General features: G+C 39.8%; 1 protein-coding gene across 4 annotated transcripts in view; it reads left to right on the top strand.

The window, feature by feature from the left end:
* The window catches only part of erbin (erbb2 interacting protein), a 313,904-nt gene that overhangs the window by 55,073 nt on the left and 232,208 nt on the right, over positions 1–26,623 (top strand). For all 4 annotated transcript variants that reach the window (XM_039758666.1, XM_039758665.1, XM_039758667.1 and 1 more), the window contains exon 2: positions 20,824–20,912. The gene's annotated coding sequence lies outside the window, so the exon portion shown is untranslated. The remainder of the gene's footprint in view (positions 1–20,823; positions 20,913–26,623) is intronic.

Here is a 26,623-nt window from a genome sequence, read left to right as displayed (position 1 = left end):
TTCAAAATTGCATCAACTTTGGAGCACTGTGGCCTTACGGTACCCCGACCCACCAGGTAGCCTAAATATTTGGCCTCACTTAATCCAAAGGAGCATTTCTTGGGATTAATCCGGAGCCCGGCCTCGCCAAGTGTCCGCAATACCGCTCGGACATATGCTGTAGGTGTTACCTCCATGTGCTGGAATAGATGACCACGTCATCCAGGTAGGCAGCACTGTATGAGTTATGAGGCCGGAGCACTTTGTCCACCAGACGCTGGAAGGTTGCTGGAGCCCCTTGTAACCCAAATGGAAGGACACGATACTGCCCGTGTCCGCTAGGGGTACTAAACCCAGTTTTTTACTTCATGGAGTCCGTTAAAGGAACCTGCCAGTACCCTTTTGTCATGTCCAGTGTGGTCAAATATCGAGCCTGTCCAAGCCTCTCGAGGAGGTCGTCCACGCGTGGCATTGGATAGGCATCAAATTGGGAGACTTGATTAAGCTGACGGAAGTCATTGCAGAACCTCCAACTCCAGTCAGACTTACCGACGAGCACAATGGGGCTGGACCAGCGACTATAACTTTCCTCAATCACACCTAGTTCCAGCATGCGCTTGATCTCAAGCTGCACTTCAGCCCTTTTTGCCTAGGGAAGACAATACGGGCGTTCTCGGACAATAACCCCAGGCTCTGTCACAATGTTGTGTTCAACCATAGAGGTTTTCCAGGGTTCTCACTGACTACCTCCTGAACGGCCTGGATAACTGTTTCCAGCTCCTGCTGTTGTCTGGGACTTAAGTCCGTACCGAAGTTAAGGCTGTGTGTGTGAGCGAGGAGGGATCGGGGTCCCTGTCTTTCCACGGTTTCAGCAGGTTCACATGATAAACACGCTCCCTCGGCCGACGATTGGGTTGACTCACCAAATAGTCGACCAGTCCCTTCCTCTCCTTAACTTCGTAAGGGTCTTGCCAATGGGCAAGCAACTTAGAGTGGGAGGTAGGCACTTGGACAATGACCCGATCTCCCGGGTGGAACTCCCGCAGAGACGTGCCACGGTTGTAGTAACGGGCCTGTGCTGCTTGAGCCTCTTCCATGTGACTTTTAAGGAGAGGCTGAATCTTTCCAAATGTATCGCATAACTGCGCAATATATTCTAGTATGTTTGTAGAGGGAAGAGCCTCTTCTTCCCATCCTTCCTTTAGAATGTCTAATATGCCCCGAGGTTGTCGCCCATACAGTAATTCAAAAGGGGAGAACCCTGTGGAGGCTTGTGGGACTTCCCGATAGGCATAAAGGACGAGGGGGAGGAGCTGATCCCAGTTCCTTCCATCCTTGCTGATCACCTTACGCAGCATTTGTTTGAGAGTCTGATTAAACCTCTCCACTAATCCGTCGGTTTGAGGATGATACACCGCGGGCTTTAAATGCTTTGTTTTCAGTAACTTGGCAGTCTCCTTGAACGTCTCAGAGGTGAAAGGGGTCCCCTGGTCCGTCGACTTCCTTGGGGATCCCCATGTGCGCAAAGACCCCTAGTAATTCCCGTGCGATGGCTTTAGAGGTAGCTGAGCGCAACGGAACAGCTTTGGGATATTTGGTAGCGTAATCCACGAGTACTAAAATATACTTGTGTCCTCGTGCTGAGGGCTACAACCAAGTCGACCCCAATTCTGTGGATGGGAACATCAATCAGGGGAATAGGAAAGAGAGGAGCATGGTCCCTCCTAGGAATTTGTCGCAATTAACACTCCGGGCAAGAAGTGCAGAAGCGACGAACCTCCTCATTGATTCCCGGCCAGTAGAAGCGGAGCTTGATCCGCTCCAGAGTTTTCTCGGTGCCCAGATGGCCACCTAGGAGGTGGGCGTGTGCTAGCTCACAGACCTGCCGCCAGAAGGTCCGTGAGATTAGCAGCAGCCTTCTCTCCCACCCGTCATGCTCAGCTACACGATAAAGAAGGTCATTCTCCAACACAAAGTGAGGACCCTGTGGCATCGGCTGGTTAGTGCGCTGGCCTCTTTAGGTTGCCCAGTTACAGTGGTGTGAAAAACTATTTGCCCCCTTCCTGATTTCTTATTCTTTTGCATGTTTGTCACACAAAATGTTTCTGATCATCAAACACATTTAACCATTAGTCAAATATAACACAAGTAAACACAAAATGCAGTTTTTAAATGATGGTTTTTATTATTTAGGGAGAAAAAAAAATCAAATCCTACATGGCCCTGTGTGAAAAAGTAATTGCCCCCTGAACCTAATAATTGGTTGGGCCATCCTTAGCAGCAATAACTGCAATCAAGCGCTTGCGATAACTTGCAATGAGTGTTTTACAGCGCTCTAGAGGAATTTTGGCCCACTCATCTTTGCAGAATTGTTGTAATTCAGCTTTATTTGAGGATTTTCTAGCATGAACCACCTTTTTAAGGTCATGCCATAGCATCTCAATAGGATTCAGGTCAGGACTTTGACTAGGCCACTCCAAAGTCTTCATTTTGTTTTTCTTCAGCCATTCAGAGGTGGATTTGCTGGTGTGTTTTGGGTCATTGTCTTGTTGCAGCACCCAAGATCGCTTCAGCTTGAGCTGACGAACAGATGGCCGGACATTCTCCTTCAGGATTTTTGGTAGACAGTAGAATTCATGGTTCCATCTATCACAGCAAGCCTTCCAGGTCCTGAAGCAGCAAAACAACCCCAGACCATCACACTACCACCACCATATTTTACTGTTGGTATGATGTTCTTTTTCTGAAATGCTGTGTTCCTTTTACGCCAGATGTAACGGGACATTTGCCTTCCAGAAAAGTTCAACTTTTGTCTCATCAGTCCACAAGGTATTTTCCCAAAAGTCTTGGCAATCCTTGAGATGTTTCTTAGCAAAATTGAGACGAGCCCTAATGTTCTTTTTGCTTAACAGTGGTTTGTGTCTTGAAAATCTGCCATGCAGGCCGTTTTTGCCCAGTCTCTTTCTTATGGTGGAGTCATGAACACTGACCTTAATTGAGGCAAGTGAGGCCTGCAGTTCTTTAGACGTTGTCCTGGGGTCTTTTGTGACGTCTCGGATGAGTTGTTTCTGCGCTCTTGGGGTAATTTTGGTCGGCCGGCCACTCCTGGGAAGGTTCACCACTGTTCCATGTTTTTGCCATTTGTGGATAATGGCTCTCACTGTGGTTCGCTGGAGTCCCAAAGCTTTAGAAATGACTTTATAACCTTTACCAGACTGATAGATCTCAATTACTTCTGTTTTCATTTGTTCCTGAATTTCTTTGGATCTTTGCATGATGTCTAGCTTTTGAGGTGCTTTTGGTCTACTTCTCTGTGTCAGGCAGCTCCTATTTAAGTGATTTCTTGATTGAAGCAGGTGTGGCAGTAATCAGGCCTGGGGGTGGCTACGGAAATTGAACTCAGGTGTGATACACCACAGTTAGGTTATTTTTTTAATAAGGGGGCAATTACTTTTTCACACAGGGCCATGTAGGTTTGGATTTTTTTTCTCCCTAAATAATAAAAACCATCATTTAAAAACTGCATTTTGTGTTTACTTGTGTAATATTTGACTAATGGTTAAATGTGTTTGATGATCAGAAAATTTTGTGTGACAAACATGCAAAAGAATAAGAAATCAGGAAGGGGGCAAATAGTTTTTCACACCACTGTAAGTGTACCGGGTCTCGCCGAACCACGGGACACCCTTTCCCGTCTGAAAACTCGGCCCGGTACACTCCCACCTGGGTACATTGCAGGTCCTGTCCCCTTCTCCTCCGGGACTTCTCCATCCTGCTTACAACTCCAGTGTCACAAAAGCCATGATGAGTCAAAGCTAGGTTTGGGGCAGCCACCCGTATAATTTGTTTTCCTGGCTGCAAAGCTTTCTTTTCAAATGATAGCACTGCTGTGCACAAAACCGAGTCCAATACATAACTGAGGGCATAGGGAAAAGTAGGAAGTTTTTAAAGGGGAAGACATGAAGTGAGATCATAGGGGTCGGGCTCATTAAGGTCTTCAGCCATTGGTTCGAGCCCGGACGTGACATCACAGGAGCCGGCAAGGTCTCCTTCAATAGGCTCGGTCCCGGAAGTGACGTCGGGAGAGCCAGGCGGAATCTCCCGGGAATGGCCTGCAGGCAAGGAAGAAAGAGTCAGTGCACTCTACCACATCCTGGTATGTCTCAGAACTGTCCTTACCCGAGCCCTTTAGCTGCCTCCCATGCTCACGTGTGTGACACTACATATTCAAATACATGCATATATTTTATACCACTTGAATAACTGTGTGATAGTTTCATCTTTGACTTTTACTAAACATTTTCCTGAATATTATCAAACTGCATAAAAGTCAAATATGTATTGACTGTGTGTATTGTGTGAAGGAGTGTTGTTTTGTTATGGGAAAATGGTTCCAGGGATATGAACATAAGTAGGCAAAGAATCAGAGAGAAGAGGTCCAATACTTCTATTTTATTTACTTAATCAACTATAATAATCAAACACATATAATGCAGACATACAAAACAAAACAATACTTACAGACATGCAAAAAGACATAGAGCCATCATCCCAGACCAGTAGACTGAGGGGGCCCGCTTGTCAGTCTTGTCAAAGGACCAACTCATTTTGCCTTTCATTTTTACCGGGCGGTGCGCTGTCCCCACGGTTGAGCCTCCAAAGAAACTGAGGGCGGAACCTTCCCTTATATACTAATTGAGCGTCCTTGCCCAAAGCGGCTTATGTGTAAGCAGTGTATACAGAAGTGATTAGTTTCAGCACACACACCTTTCCACGGGACGCGGTGTTGTTTTGCACTTGGTCCTGATGATGACGCGACACCTGGTACCAGGAGGCACACAAAAATAAGAATTGCGTAGTGAAGCCCCTTGAAGTGAAAAACAAGTCAGCATGACCCTCTGGCCATATTCCCAGTACTTTTCCTTCTTGAAGCTGGTTTTTGCGCTGAGCGACCAACGCCCATCTGCTCTCTTGATCCCCCCTTTAGAAAAATCCTTCCATTACATTCGGCCCCTCGCTCAGCGCAAACCCAGCTCTTGCCCTTCTTGTTCTGATTGCAATTTTTAGTAAAGCACAAAATACATAACAGTTAAATATAGTCATTAAAGCAATAATAATAAAACAATTGTCCATAATAAATGCTTTTTCTTGCTTGGAGAAATATTTTTCCAGTGAAATTACAATTTTTCTTCAACCCAGGTACTTTGCATCGTAGAGGGTCACCTCCTGGGGAGCGGTTACTAGCACTTCACCCAAGGAGTTTCTTCTGATTTGGTATTTCATCATCCACATTGTCATTAAGAAAAGAATAAAATCTTTAACTGAAGGTGTCCATGGTTCAAGAAATTGGGTGCACACCTGTTTGACAGCAACTCTAGTAATAACTAATTAGGAAACTAGTAATAAGCAACAACGTACTATTAAGAGAGTAATTTCTGCTTCACTAACATGAACCCCCATGATACCCAGGTTCAAATAAAGTTAATACTAATTAATATTATTGGTGATGATACAGATGGCATAAATATTTATCTTAAATAACTCAAAAGTTCTCAGTTTTAGGTTGCCACCGCTGTGCACAATGATAATCGGAGATAAAGTCCTTACACACCTCACCAGGCTCACATTTTAATACACTCATTCATAAAATTGCCCAAATATACACCCAGCTGTGGTCTCAACCTTGAGCCACCTTTATCACATTAATGCAACCATCTTGTGGACAGTAGGTGTCAATCCTCCCTTCGGAAGATGTCAGCACTACTTCCAAAATGCAAATCACTGGGTCATTTTTGAGGTCACATTTATTTCAATTTCAATTTCAAGGGTTGTACCCAAGCTTCTTATTAAGGATTCATATCTTCAGAGATCTTCAAACTTCATTTGGGCTTTTTAATTCACTGACCTCACACTCACCACTGTATGTATAAGACACTCCATCTCCTATGGGCCAAATTATTACTTCATTTCACTGATTTCCATAACATATACTCATCAAGCCATGATGTTAATCATTTGACCTGTATCACCATCAACATGCTAGCCTAAACTGTTTTATCCTCTTCTAAAAGCTATAGATGTCCTGACCTATAGTATGTGTCCCTTATCCCCAAAATACTAGTCATGTGTGTCATCCCATATGCTTACTATTATTCTTTTCAATTAATTAAATGTACCTAAATGTAAAGCTCTACATTATTTACTATAACACTACAATCAATAACCTAAAATATCTAAACTGGACTGACCCTGACTAGTAATAGTGCATTGTCCCTTCAATGAAAATCACTTAACAATCTCTAATAGATCCCTTATGTTAGATTAAAATTCAATTCTGATTAGCTTTACAAATAACCAAATCATTGGTCCTTAAAGGTGACTTATTATCTCATAAAAATAACCACTATGAATTAATACAAACATTCATTAAATACATATTATTTAGGAATCCCTATATTCTGCTTTGTTTACAAATAATTAGCTTTCCCTTCTATATCTTTCACAGTTCAAATACTTTTAACCCAAAAGATGTTGCCATTTGTCAAACAAGTGGACAGTCAAAGCAGGCTCCAGCAAGAACATTGAGCCCTGCAGAGTAAAAGTGTGACAGATTTTCTTCTCTAATAAGGACCAAAGCAGGTGTTGGGGTCCAACATCCCAAGCAAAAAGGACCCAAGTAGGCAGATGTCATCTATGATTCGGAATCCACGATGATCTTTTGGGCTCAAACATCACCAGCATAGTTGAGCTCTTGGCAGCAGGTATCCATGATGTCTGGAACTGGAATCGAAGTGCGTTGTCCAGTAGTCAGCTGATCGATGGCCTGATTCATGACTTGATTCCCTCTTTGGTATGGCTGGGTTCTCCTTGGAGTCAGATAATTAGTTTATCTGCAGACCTTTATCACAGCCCAATCTCTGGTTCAACTTCAAATGCTGTCATCTACGATGCACTAGGAAAAAACAGCTTTCACCTGCAGATGTAAAGACTTAAAAATGCTCATTTAAATAGTCAGCATATTAATTCTTCATTGGTAGCTACTTATGGATCCAAAAAACAATATGTCATAAGATGTCAGATCTGTTTCGTTGGGGGTACCCCTATTAAAAATATTGCTAGCAGTGAAACAAACGGTCAGTTCAATCCAGTCTGTGCTTGTCTGAGTCAATTTGTCTTTAAACAGTCAGAGTAAAAATTTAGATTGATAAGCACAAAGTTCAAGTCCTCCTTTATAGCTGTTTCCAGTTTGGCTGCGGTTGCAATTTCCACTCAATTAAAAAACATGTCCCAAGTCATTAAAATAAAATCAATCAATGTATTACAAAAGGAAAAGTACTCAATAATAAATCATTACAAAAATTGGTCCCAATAATATTGACATAATATTCAAATTATCTGCATTTGTTCCAAGATTTAAACTGGTTTCAAAATGTAAAATTTAAACAAAATTAAACATAACATATCAAGCAGAGTCAAGAAAGAAATCCACAATCTAGACGGGTAAATTCTTAATCTTTTCCTTGGTGACATTAAATAACAAAAGGTTAGGCTCCACACTTCTTCCCCATGTATCTAATCACAAACCATTGTTCAGTTATGCAAAGTCCTAAAACATTTTTCTTTTTACACAAGGTGTTCATTTTTAAAGTTTCTATACATGTATAAAAGTGAGCCTTCCACTAGTTTTGCTGTGATCCCAGTATTCCACTGTATTTCACACAAACATGTCAATATTACACACAAAGGAAATGAGGAAAGAAATCAATATATCAAAATGCCCTATAATGCAAAATGTGTCTTTATTTACTATAAAGCCCTCTAAGAAATTTGCACATTTCTACCCATATTTAGAATGAAGAACCCACTTGTTTATCAGGTAAACTAAGAAAATACTTCAAATCTACTTCAATTATATACACTGATTTTCTTTTCCCCATAACCTTCTGTCAAAGACAGTTGATCTTGCACATTCTTTCATTGTTATCTTCCAGATGTTTTATTACACGTTTTCAGAATGTTGACTCCAAAGAGTACAGTCTGTTTTCCTCTTAGTTAACCCTCCTTATTCCCTTTCTTTCACTTACAGTTTGGCATTGGCTGTTTTATACTGCCACATGCCATTCTTCATACCATTGTCGCATTTGACCATCACCAAACAAATGCACACCATATTGTCACTTACACTTACCTTCATTACCACATACAAGTAACCCTCACATTATAGCAGCTTTCCTTGTGCTCTGCCTCTCAATATACAGTAAATTTTGTTTTCTAAGCAGCACTAATCAACATAGGCTTTGAAAGGAGTATTACCAATAACCTGCTTCATTTTGGTAAAAGAATGTCTCCTTCAATCGAAATTTACTCATTTTAATTAAAATCCTCCCTTTTATCAGAGTCTGGCCAGTACTCAAATAAAAGGGGTGCTCATATAATATGCTTAATCTGGAGACCTTTTACACCACCTGTTCAAATCTTTTTTAATTTAGAATTAAGAGCTCTTTTAATTTCAACATTTACATTCACAATAATACCAATTATTTAATTCTTGCAAACAACACATATTTTTACACATTCTTTTAAGCACACTGAAACCTATTTAACATACACACACATAGGGATCCCTCTAATACACTATATAACATACACAAAATCACCCAAAACCATTGTTTTAACACATTCAACTTTACCTCAGTTTTGTTACTTATTATCACTTATTACTAAAAGTGATTGCATTCTTCATTTTATCAAATGTTACTCATACTCACATTTATTTTAACCCATATTTACTCAGAGCTCTGGACGTTTATATGCACACGGCAGCTTCAGCAAATCATAGTTGAACTACATTACCCAGAAGTCTCCATGTTTTTGCTTTCTTACTCCCAAACACACGTACGCACCCACAGAACAAACAACAGGCACGCTCACACATTTTTAGCACAAACATATTTACACACACACAGAGAACAATTAATGCTCAGGCATACACATAGTATACAGGCACACACATTGAATAAGTTCAGCACAGACATATTCATATACACAGACATTAGCGAGCGCCAGGTACCTTTGATGTTAAATACAGTGCACTTTTTCTTTTAAGCGCATTATATTCTTCTCAACGCTTGTTATTCTTTTTGGTGCTATCCTCCTACATTTTTCTGAAGGCTGCTTTACTTATCAGACTATAATATAAAACAGCCTCTCATGACGTTAACGGATGTTAACTCTAACGATTCTACTCAGCTCGAAACGGCGCTGGTTTCTAGATCAAGGAGACTCCATTGGCGAAATGACTCGGCGACAACGAGGAATTGCTTCCATGGCGATCCATTCATGCGACAATTAGGGCAAATCCAACTATCAAGAAATCACGCGGTTCGATACTACAGCAAGACGGCACTCGTCAAAAAGACTAAACTGTCATTGAGAATATTAACTCAAAACAAACAACATGTAAGCTTCAACATAAATCACAAATAAACTCGTAATAGAAACCACAGCATAGAGAGAAGTGTGTACACTGCTTCTTACAGGAAAAGGCGATGGAAAAAGTGCACTTTTGTTATACTTTTACACCAATATATGTTCCTGTGTTTGAACGACACGGGCAGATGGGGAGTGTCTGATGATTGCATATAGCGCCGAAGTTACTGGTCTTTACCATTCTTTCCTCTGCATGTCCCGGAGTACAAAAGAAACAGCATACAGCCACATGCGGGGACTGGCAGGAACACTCAATAAAACTGAATAAAAAGAAAAGCAAGTGACGGTGAGATACGAAGAAAGCAGCTTCGCCAGCGTTTGTGTGTCAGAACCCGGGGACTTTAGGTTGAGGGTGTTTGGCATTAGTATGCATCGTGGTACACTGCAGAGCTAAAGCGCGTCTTTTGTGAAAACAGCTGTGTCAGATGGGGTTGTATGGATTGATTCTGAAGCGACTGAGAGAATGAAAAGTGAATTAAAAAAAGCTAGCCTTTACAAGGATCATAAATTGCACCGGCTGTTACATACTGAAATGAAATGTATGCTTTTATTTTAAAACAGTAAGACTAAGAGCAGTTTACTTTTCAAAACGGAGGGGCGCAGGATCGAACTCGTGACCTTTTGATTCCCAAGCGGGGGCTGAGTCTATTGAGCCACGGAGGCAGTTATAATAAAGTGGTGTCAATGTCACATGTTTAGGCGGCTTTTTGTTTCTGCAGTTATATTTTTGAATAAAAGCGCAATTGTGTTATTCTTGTGAAAATGTTTCTTTGCTATTTGGACTTCAGGCTTCATACATTATATAGTTTATGCCTACATTTTGTCATCTACTACTAGAATATAAAAAAACGTTTCTGTTTTAACAATGTGTTGACACAGATTACTGTAGAAACGGAACAGACATGAAATGCGTGTGTTCCAAACAACGATCTATTATTTCACTCTAAAACTCCACTTCACTCCCAGATACTCAATCAAGGCATGAGCTGAGAGAAGTTCGTGCACGTTCTAAATTGGTGGGGGGATGGAATAGCCGGCTGCTCCGAGCTTCTCTTTATCAGCACATTTAGAAAACAAAGGGCGCTGGCGGAGAGGTGTGAAGGGATTTAAGAAGCAGTTTAAGGTGGGACGGAATTACGAGTTTTTTCGTAGGCTCTGGTAATTCTAGTGTTAAGCCCTTCACCTCTGCATTTGCATGTGAGTTGATGGCTGCCGCTGAATTGTTCGGTTGTCGCTTTCAAGTGTACCGAAATGGCCAAATATTTTACACCTTTGGACAACCGCCAATGCCTCTTCAACATCTTAGATTCACAGGTGACAATTTCAGTAGTGGACACTTTGATGTTTATGAATGTTTAAACTCTCAAAAGCTGGATGTGAAGTTATCGATGAAACTGGTTGTATACTTACAGCGCTTGACAGATGCCGAATGTCACTTCAACACAAGTCCTACAAATACTGTCGCAATTGAAACAAACCATGAAACTCAAACCGATTATGACAGCAGCAACCCAAGCTGTGAGATTTGAAACAACATTACTGTTCACATGGCCAACTGTACGTTGCATGCTCAAGAGTAAGCTCAGCGCACAGCTCGGTCATATTACAACCGGAGGGCCGGACTCACAATGTGGCATACAAAGAGATCCTTAACAAATAATTATTGGTATATTTTTCCTCAGTTTAAAAAGGTTTAATTTTCTTCTTAATAAAAATTTTAAAGCAGTACTTCGCCGCTCCGTAGTGCGGGTATTTTGCTAGTCTTGTATAAACCTGAAGCTTTTTAAATAATTTTTTTAATGCAAGAACAGTAGCATGGTTTGACAAGGAAAAAAATAGCCTAAAATTTATAGCTTAGGTTTCAGTCTAAAACTAAGTGTGAATTATATTTTGGCAGGGGTCCCATTTTTCTTAAGGCCTGAAAACTATACCACCTCTGATATTGTTTTTCTCAAAACTACTGGTATGTAACAGCAATTTAACAGGTATTGAAAACTCTCTCTGCCTCAAAATTTAACCATCCACTTTTTTATTTGTGTGTATATATATATATATATATATATATATATATATATATATATAATATATACTGTGTATATATATATATATATATATATACTGTGTATATACTAGCAAAATACCCACACTTCGCAGCGGCGAAGTACTGCATTAAAATTTTTATTAAGAAGAAAATTAAACCTTTTTAAACTGAGGGAAAATATTGCCAATAATTATTTCTTAAGGATCTCTTTGTATACCATGTTGTCAGTTCCGCCCTCCGGTTTTAACATGAACAAGCTGTGAGCTGAGATTACTCTTGAGCATGCAACGTACAGCTGGCCATGTGAACAGTAATCTTGTCTCAAATCTCACAGCTTGGATTGCTTCTGTCATAATCGGTTTGAGTTTCATGGTTTGTTTCAATTACGACAGTATTTGCAGGATTTGTTGTATTGAAGTGACATTTGGCATCTGTCTAGCGTTGTAAGCACACAACCGGTTTCATCGATAAAATCACATCCAGCTTTTGAGAGTTTAAACATTCATAAACATCAAAGTGTCCACTACTGAAATCATCACCTGTGAATCTAAGATGTTTAAGAGGCATTGGCGGTTCTCGAAAGGTGTAAAATATTTGGCCATTTTGGTACACTTGAAAGCGACAACTGAGCAATTCAGAGGCAGCCATCAACTCACATGCAAATTCATAGGTGAAGGGCTTAAGCATTTCACTCTTATAGTGCTCCTGTGTAGTACAATTATCTCCTGTACCATCATCAGTCCACACCTTGAACCTGTCCCAGTCATTCAATACATAAGACAGAATGTTCCTCCGGATATCAAGAGTGAGCCTAATATGGCCGTGCAATATGTAACAAAGAGAATGGAAAAGGTAGGTGCTATCTCCGGGCATGGAAACCACTCAGTAAGTGATAGTTCTTTGATCGATAGTGATCATCTCGATAGACATGATAATGGGGGTTGGAATGATAAAGGAAATGGGTACAGTAAGTAAAGTAAGTGTAAAAAACCTATACAATAACAAAAATTGTAATAAACAGTAAAATAGCGGAGAAGCCATGGATTAAACAAAAGGGCTGTAGTTATCAGCAGGGAGACGTGAATCCCGTGGCGAAGGAAGGAAGGGAATGTAGAGACTGGAGCGACAGACGGTCTTATTTGGGCAGGCAGGCAACAACGTGGGAGGCGTTGGGATGAGGGACCTAATACCACCTCACACGGTGACTGAGGTGAAGGCTATGGACGTATATATGTACGTAAGTAGGATTCAGTTAGTGTTGGGAACCCGTTTACCAAATTTCTTGAATATGGGCCCATAAATAACAAAGACTGTTGAAAAGTTCAATATGGCGGCCGACAGTGGCATCATACCACTGAAATAAGTACATACGTTGGTTTCGGTTAGCTCAGGGAAGCCACCTTCCAAATTTCGTGAAGATGGGGCCGTAAATAAGAAAGTTCAATATGGCGGACGTTGTTGACCGTTATGACCGTTACGCGTAGAATTTCGAAATGAAACCTGCTTAACTTTTGTAAGTAAGCTTTACGGAATGGGCCTGCCAAATTTCAGCCTTCTACCTACACGGGAAGTTGGAAAATTAGTGATGTTTGGAAAATTCAATATGGTGGCCAACAGTGGCGTCATACCACCGAAATAATTACGTACATCGGTTTTGGTTAGCACAGGGAAGCCACCTACCAAATTTCATGAAGATGGGGTCAGCCTTTTAGCTACACGGGAAGTTTGAAAATTGGTGACGTTGGAAAGTTCAATATGACGGCCGACAGTGGCGTCATACCATGGAAATAAGTAAGTACATCGGTTTCGGCTAGCACAGGGAAGCCGCCTACCAAATTTCGTGAAGATGGGGCAATAAATAAGAAAGTTCAACATGCCGACGTTTTTGAGCCGTTATGACCGTTACGTGTAGAATTTCGAAATGAAACCTGCTTAACTTTTGTAAGTAAGCTGTAAGGAATAAGCCTGCCTAATTTCAGCTCTCTACCTACATGGGAAGTTGGAGAATTAGTGATGAGTCAGTGAGTCAGTCAGTCAGTCAGTGAGGGCTTTGCCTTTTATTATTATAGATATATGTATGTGTATATCTATCTATATCTCATTCTTCAAATCTTGTGTCTATAGCAATAGAATCACCCTTTTGAAGCACATGTTTTGCTACTGGTTACTGATATAGTACTTATTTATTTTCACATATTTTTACATTTTTTGTCTCTATTGTAATGTCATAAAGTGCACTATACTCTTTTTTTCTTTAGGCTAACAGTAAACTGGTTCTCCATTAGATAGAGTTGCTTGGACATGTTTTTATTGTCTTTGTGTGAGTGGTACGTGGGCAGGCCCAGTATTCAGCTTGTGGACAAATCTTTTTCATGACATAGATTGCTATGAATCCTTTGTCATTTTTTTGACTTCCAGTATTAATACTGAGTACTTCAGTAATTGTATAACCTGTTAGAGAATGCCATTGTGAGTAGTTTTCTTAAAAGTAGCAGTGTTAGAAATATATGAAAAGGAGTCAGTAAGGTCTCAATTGCTGAGGCAAACTGAAATGACATGATTTTGTTTACTTAAAAGAAAGATTGTCATGCAATATGTTTAAAACATTTTTTAAAATTAACATCAACTGTAAATGTTGCTATTATTTAGACTACAAATAAATACAAATTATCCTAATTAGCTGCACTTTTTGAAATTCAGTTAATTTAATGCCTGTACACTGGGGATCAAGTCTGGCTCTGTATATATTTACTGTGTATGTTGGTTTGTATTAGTGTTTTTTAAACCCTTTTAGTTGAATGTGGTTCAAAGCCAATTTACTGTCGTGTTTTACAGAATCTTTGACTCTGTACACAATAATGCTTTTTGCTAATTTTATATGCTGTGGGAAATATGGTCGTTGGTTTGATGACTGTTTCAAGCAACAGAGCATAAACAAACAATTGTTGAAGAGTCTCCATGTGCAGTATGGATGTAGCTGTTTTGGTCACCAGGAAGAAAATTATTATACACCTCACTGCATGTGTCTTTTCTCCGGAATGTATCTGAAGTAACACAAAGTGGAGTAGAGAGATTTTTAACTTTTAATTTTGAATATTTAAATTGTAAAGGAAATTTTGATTAAAAATTCCCTTATGTTGTATATTTACTGTACCTCCCTTCCATTTTCACAGAATTGCTGCTAGCCGCTATTTAGTGTAGCAACCTCTTGTATTTAATGCTCTGCTCTCTTTCTATTTTTTTTCCTCTTGGAGTTTGGGTTCCTTTGAGCTGTATAAAGGAGCTGATTTTGAGTTTTCATGCCTGTGGTAATGAAAGTATCAATGAGTAGTAGTAGTATTGCACAACTGAGCTCCAAGGGAGTGTATGGAAAATGGTGAAGTTAGTAAAAAATTGAAGTGGAAGTGATCTTTTGTTTAATTGTTGTTCTATCATTATTTATGTTGAAGTTTAGTATTGGATCACCAATAAATACCACTAAGTTTTAAAATGGGCGTTTATTTTTTTTTTTGCATATTTTACACTTTACTGTTATGTTAACTGCGCCACTTGAGACCGATCAAAAAAATTGTATCAGACTGATCTTAGTCTTTGTTAACTTGAAAGGGAATATTTTGATTTGGATCACAATATTTTTGAAGAAATTTTTTTTTGTTGCAATAGCTCCTAAAACACTTTTGGCTAAAAAATTATGCATTTTAAACTGTTCGTAAACCTTATGCCAAACATACATACATTCATTACTTTTCTAATCTCTGTATCTACTTTTGGTTTGTGGGCTGACATTACCTGTCCTCCAGCAGTCTGGCATGCATATTGGTAAACAATTCTGGCTATGTTGTCAATCCATCAGAGTGCACACTTACTATGTATACAAACCTTCATTTGCCTAGTGCATTACTGTAGATGCCAGGGAGAATGTGCAAACTCCACACAGACAGTGCTGGGCCAAGATTTGTCCCTGTGGTCTTCCTGGTTATCCTCCCATGAATGCATTTGTTTTTTCTGTGGCGGTGTTAAACTAAGAAATATATTATCTTAATTTAGCCTTAGTTTTGTTCTTCAATATTCTGTATTAGAGTTTTTATATTGTACTGCCAGATACATTTGAAGGACTCCTGTGACATGTTAGAGTGACTTTTTGTGTTTTCAGCTTTCTTCTTTTCATTTTCAATTAATAAACCGTTTATTTACATGGTTATATTAATGCCCCTAGAATGAAGAGCATCTATAAATACCCATATTGTTATTGGCTTAGAATATACTATGGTACATGGTTTTAGCAGCTTCTCCCCTCCAGACTTCACATGCAAAACCTGCTGCAAACCACCACCAAAACAATAGCCCATAAACTATTAGTATCTATCTATATCTATATCTATATCTATATCTATCTATCTATCTATCTAGGTCAGTGTACCATGTACCATACATTAAAAAATGAGTTATATTGGTTTGAAATGTAAAAGAATGCTGATAAAATGCCTAGTTTTTCTGTCAAAGTATTGTCAGTGCAGCTGGTGATTTTGTGAAAGGCAGTAAAAACATTATAAATACATTATTCTCTTTTGTTACACCAAACACCACATGACTGCATACTTTGAATGATGATTTATAAATGGGTAATTTAGATAGTTATCAGACTGGCTAATGTTAGCTAAAATGTTACATTAGCAGATCAGTTTAGAAGCTTGTATCATTGGTTCTCTAAGTGTGGTCCACAGTCATCAGTCAAGTTGAAGGGATAATGACATATGAGGTTTAGGTTGGTCAGATGTGTCAGTGCAGTTAGTAGCCTATAAATAATAAGTAAATAAAATGCTACAAGTTGTAACTGCTTACAAAAGTGAATTCTAACACAAGCACAAAACCAAAACTAAGACACACTGATATGAATGGTGAGGTTGACTATAAAGGAGTGGAAAGCATTAACAGAGGGAAGCATTAAGCAGTTTTGTTTTAAGTCCATCTATATATTGCTTGTTTTATAACCAAGTAACTGTGACTAAGGGCATAAACTGTCCAATTGTTGTTCAGTCTAGTGTTATTCTCTGAATTTATTTATTTATTTATTTTTTTAGAGCTTTGGCCTATCCAAGTATCGTCAGTGACATCTTTTGGTTATGTGTTGTAGTGTTTATTACACGTGTGTTCTTTTAACCCATTTTTCAAACTAACATTTTAATGGCTACTGCTGTATTACATATTACAAGTGTGGGGTACTCTGAGTCACTGTTCAACTTTTGTTGCTCCTGCCAAAGAAACACTCTGGTAACTCGAATCTTGCATCCTTTGAGCCAGTTGACTGTCTACTGGCACAGGGTTAGCTGGAATAGTAAAAGTGTAGCCATTGCAGCTCTCCGTGATTTGAGTTTGAGACCCCTGAATTATAATAACTTTTACTCTAGAAGTGTTCCTTCTTACTTGACCTTGTTTGCATGTTGTGATTGCCCCCTATCTTTTACCACTTGATACTTCTTTAAACACAGTTCTTTCTCCAGTCCAGCTTTTATTTGTCACTACGCATGTCTCTCTTTTAAATAAGCCTTGGTGTTTAGCCTTGCAGCGAGGCCTCCACTGGCCATTGTACTCTTTTGATTCTGTGTCCTGCTAGCTGTTAAACTGTCTTCATGGTCGAAAGGGTTGTGATGGACTTGGGCTTTGAAACACAAAGTCAATAATGTCAGATTAGAATTATAGCATTTTTTAAATAGTAAAATAAATGTAATTTTAACTCCTTTATAGTAATTATTGGTCTTAATAATTGATCCCTCTCCCACCTGGACAGAGGCAGTGGTGCTGTAAGAATTATGTTTTTGGACTTCTCTAGCGCCTTCAACACCATCCAACCTCTGCTCCTTAGGGATAAGCTGACTGAGATGGGAGTAGATTCACACCTTGTGGCATGGATTGTGGACTATCTTACAGACAGACCTCAATATGTGCGTCTTGGGAACTGCAGGTCTGACATTGTGTGCAGCAATGCAGGGGCACCACAGGGGACTGTACTTTCTCCGGTCCTGTTCAATCTATATACATCAGACTTCCAATATGACTCGGAGTCCTGCCACGTGCAAAAGTTCGCTGATGACACTGCTATTGTGGGCTGCATCAGGAGTGGGCAGGAGGAGGAGTACAGAAAGTTAATCAAGGACTTTGTTAAATGGTGCCTTAACACCTTAACACCAGCAAGACCAAGGAGCTGGTGGTGGATTTTAGGAGGCCCAGGCCCCTCATGGACCCTGTGATCTTCAGAGGTGACTGTGTGCAGAGGGTGCAGATCTATAAATATCTGGGAGTGCAGCTGGATGACAAATTGGACTGGACTGCCAATACTGATGCTCTATGTAAGAAAGCTCAGAGTAGACTTTACTTTCTGAGAAGGTTGGCATCCTTCAACATCTGCAGTAAGATGCTGCAGATGTTCTACCAGACGGTTGTGGCGAGTGCCCTCTTCTACGCGGTGGTGTGCTGGGGTGGCAGCATAAAGATGAAAGACGCCTCACGCCTGGACAAACTTGTTAAGAAGGCAGGCTCCATTGTAGGATTAAAGTTGGACAGTTTAACATCTGTGGCAGAGCGACGGGCACTAAGCAAACTCCTGTCAATCATGAATAATCCACTGCATCCACTTAACAGTGTCATCTCCAGGCAGAGGAGTAGCTTCAGTGACAGACTTTTGTCACTGTCCTGTTCCACTGACAGACTGAGGAGATCGTTCCTACCCCACACTATGTGACTCTTCAATTCCACCCGGGGGAGTAAATGCGAACATTAATTTTATTTTAATTCTTTTCATTTTTATTACTATTTAATTTAATATTGTTTCTTTGTATAAGTATACTGCTGCTGGATTATGTGAATTTCCCCTTGGGATTAATAAAGTATCTATCTATCTACTGTATCTATCTATCTACTGTATCTATCTATATTCTGATAAGCTGTTAAGGCCATTTTACAAAATAGACAACAAATTTGTTTATAAAGTGCTTTCAGTCAGTGGGGTCAAATATTGCCTTACAAATACTTTCCTAGCCTGAGTAGATAATTTGATATTTAATTTTCTATATGGGCTATTTCTCATTTACCAGTTTTATTTCATGAATCAGATGCTTCTAACCATGTAATAGCATTTTTAGCAATAACTGTTTTTTGCAGACATTGGATGTTCTTGCATTGAAAGAGCAAAATAGTGACTGAAGAGGATGTCATTAGTGTTGTTTAGAAGAGTATGGATCTTTTTAAGTTGAATTTTAGAACTGTCCTTAAGCTCATGGAAGAGCCTATTTTATTTTGGTTTCCATATACTTTTATGCTGTAATGTTTCCCCTTGTTCGTTCCCTGTTTGTGGTTTACCCAACTGCAACTTAAGCTTTTCTGAGTGGACCTTATCACAAAAGTGAAATGGAGACATGATTTTATAAAAAAAAAAAAAAAGGGTAACATTTGCACGGGTGGAGAAAACCGCGGCTGTTAGTGTCTCCGCCAACTGAGTACAATCGATGGGAGAGCTGGGGAGAAGGTGATGGAGTTGTACTGGGATCTTCTGACTCCACATTAAGGACCCAGTGGCTGTGTTTAATTAATTTCTCATTTTAAGGCTGGATTTCAACCCATTGATTGATTTATTTATTTATTTATTGAAGAAATTTGAGCACTGCACTTTTTGGACACTTCTGTTTAGACTGTTTTATATAAAAGCACCTTTTGCACCTATCCTTTGCATCATGTTGTGTCCTCATCTGCTGGCTTATCTGGTCATGACAATTGACGGTGTTGGGCCCATCACAGCATAATTCAAATATTTGACATCCAGTTGTATGCTCACAAAGTGTGAAACACATGTATTTTTACTAAAATATTGTTAAAGCATTTCTTAAAATCCTCATGTGAATGACTGGGCAAAATGAAGCCTGTAAATTTAGGAAACTTTTTTATGTCTGTTCTCTTTGAAAATATACTCAGCAAAAAAAGAAACGTCCTTTTTCCAGGACTGTGTATTTCAACAATAATGTTTTAAAAATCCAAATAACTTTACAGATCTTCATTGTAAAGGGTTTAAACAATGTTTTCCATGCATGTTCAATTAACCATAATCAATTAATTAACATGCGCCTGTGGAATGGTCGTTAAGACCTTAACAGCTTACAGAAAGTAGGCATTTAAGGTCACAGTTCTAAAAACGCAGGACACTACAGAGACTTGTCTACCAACTGTGAAAAACACCCAAAGAAAGATGCCCAGGGTCCCTGCTCATCTGCGTGAACGTGCATTAGGCATGCTGCTGGGAGGCATGAGGACTGCTGATGTGGCTAGGGCAATAAATTGCCATGTCCGCACTGTGAGACGCCTAAGACAGTGCTACAGGGAGACAGGAAGGACAGCTGATCATCCTCGCAGTGGAAGAGCCCGGATCTCAATCCCAGTGAGCACGTCTGGGACCTGTTGGATCGCAGGGTGAGGGCTAGGGCCATTCACCCCAGAAATGTTCAGGGACTTGCAGGTGCCTTGGTGGAAGAGTGGGGTAACATCTCACAGCAAGAACTGACAAATCTGGTCCAGTCCATGAGGAGAAGATGCACTGCAGTACTTCAAGCAGCTGGTGGCCACACCAGATACTGACTGGTACTTTTGATTTTGAGCCTCCCTTCAGGGACACATTGTGAAACATTTTTAGTTTATGTCTTATGGTGTTGACTCTTTTAGTGTTCATACAAATATTTACACATTAAGTTTACTGAAAGTAAAAAGAGTTGAAAGTCAGAGGACGTTTCTTTTTTTGTTGAGTATATAAGATTAAGATTTTTCTCGACCATCACGGCAAATATGGTAAAAAAAAAAAAAGTATTTTAATTTTTTTAGGTGCATTAAATTCATAGCCCAGTGTTTCTGTTTTTAGTGATTTCAAGATTATGCAGAATAAGATTTAGAGGTACTGTAGATACCTCTCAATACACACTAAGTACTTGGCAGTCACTGTAAGAAGCGTGTAAAGACAATGTATTTAAAAAGACAGTTTTTAGATTTTTATATTGAGAATGTAATGATGGTTGACAGTTGTAAATGCAGAAATTTTCTCTCTGTATTACTGGAACAGTTATTCATCTTTTGGCTTGTTTGGTAAAGGAAAATCGAAGATGCATGGTTAATAAATGTAAAATTTAAGAAGGTATTTCATCGTTTGATAAGTATGTTGAAGTCACAGCCTACCATTGTTTAAAATTACAGCTGCTGATTTTGATGTAGTATCATGTTTATTGATATTATGTTGCTTGTGCATAATATTTATAAAATGTCTCTTCCCTTGTTCACAGGTGATTTTATTATTGTTAACCTGGGAGCCCTGGCCCCTTCCATCTGTATCATAAGCTGCAACAAGAAAAGACGTGTCATAAATGCCAAGGTAAGAAACTGTTCTTATTTTAAAATGGATTGATTTTGTTGTCAAATATAAACTTGTGTTGTTACTAGTGATTATATTCAGTAGGTAATAGAGTGACTTACTAATCAGTTTAACAGTTAACCTTGTAATCCAGAGTAGGGCTGCCCAATTAACAAAAAAATGGGGCTTTAATAAGGAGACAGAAATGTATAAAGGTTTGGGGTTTCTGGCCCCGTATGCTGTACAGAAATTGCAAAAACAAAAAACAAGATTTGGTCACTGCTCTGACTCGCAGTCATTACACCACACCCCTTCGTAGTTGATGGGGGATATTTAAATAATGAGGGACCGGAATGCTGGGAGGAAACCGAAGTGTTTTATGGGAGGTATGATGTCTTCAAGGTAGGACCAGATGAAGGGATGGAATGCGGAAGTGGCAGCGTGTGGTTTAGTCCATCCGGGAACTTATGGTGGTGTTGTTTCTGCCTTTCTGCGGGAACAAGAGAAAGAAAGGTTAGTACCCCACCTTGATCCCCTGGCATGATGTGTTATGCTGCTCGTCGGGACTTTTCGCGGCTCCCCATGTGCACGTGCGTGACAGGGCTTAAACATTCACATTAAAATAAGTACAGAGTCTAATATATTCATACTTTGGTTAACAGTTGTGGGTGCTACATGCTTGCTTGTACATGCTTTTTTAATGCCTAATTATTATGGCAATGGCTGCAGTCGCAGCAGTAGCAAGAATAAACACTAACAGCAAAAAGAAAAAGAAGAAATCCTAGAGATAGGCAGCTGTTGTTTAAATGTAAATTAATGTAATAAAAATTTAATTTAAAATTACTTGTATATTTCAATACATATAATGAAAATGGTCATACGCTAATCTGAAAACTGTAGGTCCTCCAGTTATTTCAGTTAGCTTACAAAAAAGAAGAATATGAACTCGCCTGAAGTTGCAATTTAATGTTTTTGCACACTTTGAGAACAAAGCACACCACCAGCATCATTTAGACTTGGGAAAAGTAAGTTAATAAGGTCAATTTCTGTGAATTCAACGAGCTGCGTGTGAAAAACACAGAGGAGGCTTATTTGCAGCGCTTCTATAGACGCGCCAATGTATGCAAATCTGTGAATAAACAGTGGGCTTACTTTGTGAATCTGTAAAGACCGATGAAATGATAATTCACCACAAATGAGGTGCATTTCGAGTTGGAAATATTAAATCTATAATAATAAAAGGCAAAGCCCTCACTGTCTGACTCACTCACTCACTCACTCACTGACTCATCACTAATTATCCAACTTCCCATGTAGGTAGAAGGCTGAAATTTGGCAGGCTTATTCCTTACAGCTTACTTACAAAAGTTAAGCAGGTTTCATTTAGAAATTCTATACGTAACGGTCATAACAATCGACAACGTCCGCCATGTTGAACTTTCTTATTTATGGCCCCCATCTTCTCGAAATTTGTTTGGCGGCTTCCCTGACTCAACCGAAACCAATGTACGTACTTGTTTCGGTGGTATGATGCCACTGTCGGCCGGGTATGATGCCACTGTCGGCCGCCATATTGAACTTTTCAACAGTCTTTGTTACTTATGGACCCATCTTCAAGAAATTTGGTACACGGGTTCCCAACGCTAACTGAATCCTACTTACGTACATATATACGTCCATAGCCTGCACCTCAGTCACCGTATGAGGTGGCGTTGGTTCCCCCAACCCAATGCCTCCCACGTTGTTGGCTGCCTGCCTATGTAAGGCTGTCCATCGCTCCGGTCTCTACATTCCCTTCCTTGCTTCGCCAGGGGATTCACGTCTCCCTACTGATAACTACAGCCTTTTTGTTTAATCCACGGCTTCTCTGCTGTTTTATTGTTTGTTTATTACAATTATAGTTATTGTGTAGGCATTTTAGACTTTACATTGCTCAGGTACCCATTTCCTTTATCGTTCCAACCCCCATTACCATGTCTATCAAGATGATCACTATTGATCAAAGAACTGTCACTTACCGAGTGGTTTCCATGCCCGGAGATGGCACCTACCTTTTCCATTCTCTTTGTTACATATTGCATGGCCATATCAGGCTCATTTTTGATATCCGGAGGATCATTCTGTCTTATGTATTGAATGACTGGGACAGGTTCAAGGTGTGGACTGATGACGGTACAGGAGATAATTATGCTACACAGGAGCACTATAAGAGTGAAATGCTTAAGCCCTTCACCTATGGTTCTGCATGTGAGTTGATGGCTGCCGCTGAATTGTTCGGTTGTCGCTTTCAAGTGTACTGAAATGGCCAAATATTTTACACCTTTGGACAACCGCCAATGCCTCTTAAACATCTTAGATTGGCAGGTGACAATTTCAGTAGTGGAAGCTTTGATGTTTATGAATTTTTAAACTCAAAAGCTGGATGTGATTTTATTGATGAAACCAGTTGTGTGCTTACAACGCTTGACAGATGCCGAATGTCACTTCAACACAAGTCCTACAAATACTGTCGTAATTGAAACAAACCATGAAACTCAAACCGATTATGACAGCAGCAATCCAAGTGGTGAGATTTGAGACAAGATTACTGTTCACATGGCCAACTGTAAGTTACATGCTCAAGAGTAAGCTCAGCGCACAGCTTGGTCATGTTACAACCGGAGGACCGAACTGACAACATGTTATACAAAGAGATCCTTAAGAAATAATTATTGGCATATTTTCCCTCAGTTTAAAAAGGTTTAATTTTCTTCTTAATAAAAATTTTAATGCAGTATTTCACCGCTGTGAATCGCGGGTATTTTGCTAGTCTAAAAATAAAAGAAAAAATATGTGACAAGACATTGTACAGAGTGGCCTTGTCTAGGTTTTTTTTTTTTTGTAGGTCTTCTGCTGTCCTGTCTTCAGTTTCACCATTGTGTGAAATAAATCATACAGTGGAACCTCGGTTCACGAACGTCCCGGTTCACGTACAACTCGGTTCACGACCAAAAAGCTTACCAAACTTTTGCCTCGGTTTACAACCACGCTTTTCGGTATCTGAACAAGCCAGTTTCCCTTGCCTGCCTGCCTTAGCTGTGCTGAGCTGAGAGAGAGAGAGAGAGCAAGAGCGAGTGAGCACGTGCCTGCTGGGGAGGGGGAGGAGGAGGAGGAGGAGATTGCTGCACTGTTTGCCTGCCTATCTGCAGCCAGTAAGTTCAAGCCAACCATCCCCCAATTCCATGTGTCTGCTGGGGAGGGAGGAGGAGATTGCTGCGTGTTTGCCTGCCTATCTGCAGGCTATACGTGCTGAGAGAAAGAGAGAAAAGAAGTTAGCAAGCCGCATGGCTGCAAGAGCTCTGTTCATTGTTCTCCTTCCATTGACTTCTAAGCAAGTGAAGAAAGTTTTGAAGAAAATTGAAATCGAAGTAAAGAAAGAAATTACAAGAGGTGGAAAAACTGTTTACCAGTTTACTCATTTACCAATCTGAGAACCCTCGTGCTTTCAAGCAGCACAATGTAAACAAAGCCAGACTGCCAGTAATGTAGGCAAAACACGAAGGATTGGGTCACAAGGAGTTTGTTTTTGGAATGGCTACATGAGGCTTTCACTCCTACTAGCTAAAAGCACCAGAAACCCAAGAAATCACAAGAGAGAAAACACCTGAAGGAAAACACTTCATGCCAGAACTTCGACTCATGCAAGGTTAGTTTTCTTGGTGGTTTTTGTATTACGGATTTTTCAAAAGTTAATTTTTCAGTTCATAACGCAATTTGTTGCAATGTTACTTTTATCTTTTTCAAATGTTCCTTTTTTCGCTGTGCTTAAAACTCATTTTAAAAACAGTGTTTACAGCGATTAGGCTTTAAGTTTAATAGCGTGATCTCCTGCAATCTTTCTTTTCTGGTTGCTTGCGAGTTGGTTTTGCATGCACTGCACTTGGATTTGTTTTAATGTTCTTTTTCTGCTGTGCTTAAAACTCATTTTAAAAAATGCTGCTTGAGCACGTGCTACAGAGAGATTAGAGGCGTGGCGAGCAAGCGCAGAGAGAGGGGCAGCTGACAGGGAAGGGATGGGGGGGATAGGGTGTGTGTGTGTGTGCGCGCGTGCGCTACAAAGAGAGAGCGTCAGCCAGCCTGCTCCTGTAGCTGAGGGAGGGAGGGAGCACGAGCGAGCCAGCTTCTATAGCTGAGCAGGGAGCCTGGGTGTTTCGTGTCAGTGTTATTCAATGTTTTTACATTAGTTTACTATTACACTGTGCATTCTTTGGTGTAATTAACTATATTTGTGCTTAATCTTTACATATATTTACATATTTACATAGAGTTTGTACTGTCTGGAACGGATTAATTGTATTTACATACAATCCTATGGGGGGAAACTGCTTCGGTTCACGACCAACTCGGTTTACGACCAAAGTTCTGGAACGAATTATGGTCGTGAACCGAGGTTCCACTGTATATTTTTACAGTTTTTTTTTTTTGAATTACTGCTCTAATCAGTAAAGTTCAAGCCCACTAATGATTAACACAAGAACATTCCAGTGCTAATTACTGTGAATTGTAAAGGATCCCATTCCTTTTCTTCACTCAGATAGTAATGTTCTGAACAAATTATGCAAACAACTTAAACTTAAATTTCAACAACACATTTTCAACCATCCAAAGAGAATTTAGACTTAGTAATATATCCAGAGGTGCTTGTCAAAAGTTGTATTGCACTGAACATGCCTTAGAAAAGGAATAAATAGTAAATATTTTTTGTAAACCAACTACACTTTCTGTTAATGTTCAGTCTCCGTCCACTGACACGTTAAAGTGACTTTTTAAACAGCTTTAGCATCATTAAACTGCCTAATATTTAAACTAATAAATAATAGCAGTAAAATAAATAAATAGTGCAGCTTCCAGTAATAATACTATTACTTCAAGACTTCAAGCCCAGGTGCATTACACAGTATTCACCAAATAAAAATAAAATAAAACAAGTGCAACTTGGTGATGGCATCTTTACCAACTGAACCATCATGTAGGCAAATTGCATTAATATGGGCCATGCTTCAAGCTATATACATCTATACTAATAAAAGGCAAAGCCCTCACTGACTGACTGACTCAGTCATTCACTCACTCATCACTAATTCTCCAACTTCCCGTGTAGGTAGAAGGCTGAAATTTGGCAGGCTCATTCCTTACAGCTTACTTACAAAAGTTGGACAGGTTTCATTTCAAAATTCTACACGTAATGGTCATAACTGGAACCTATTTTCGTCCATATACTGTAATAGACTGCAGGTCGATGGCCGTGGGAGGCGGAGTTGCGTGTCGCATCATCACGCCTCCTACGTAAGTACGTAGAGAACAAGGAAGAGCTCCAAAGAGCGCTGAACAAAAAACGCATTTCACAATTGGGAAGGCAGCAAAAGATTATGAAGCGAGTGACGCATACAAGCATATTCATAATTGCAGTTACTGCGGAAACCAAGCACAGTGTGAACTGTAAGTTTAAATTAAGTTTATAGACACACTCCCGCTGCTGTTTGTCATGCCTATGACGAATGCGGTATTTGCGAGATACAAGTTTAATGAGAAGACACGAGGTATAAACGAGACTTTGGATCACTTTGTAACGGAGTTAAAATTGCTGTAGCAAGAAACTTAAGTGCCAGGTAAAGTCGTGGACATCACGAGATAGCACGAGCACAGCTGAGAAGCTTCGATGCATTTACTCCGAGCGGCTCACGTCAACTGAC

This window comes from Polypterus senegalus, chromosome 7 (assembly GCF_016835505.1).
Source record: "Polypterus senegalus isolate Bchr_013 chromosome 7, ASM1683550v1, whole genome shotgun sequence".
NCBI lineage: Eukaryota > Metazoa > Chordata > Cladistia > Polypteriformes > Polypteridae > Polypterus > Polypterus senegalus.
Note: the sequence above shows the minus strand (reverse complement) of the source record. Positions and strands in the feature narration are given on the sequence as shown.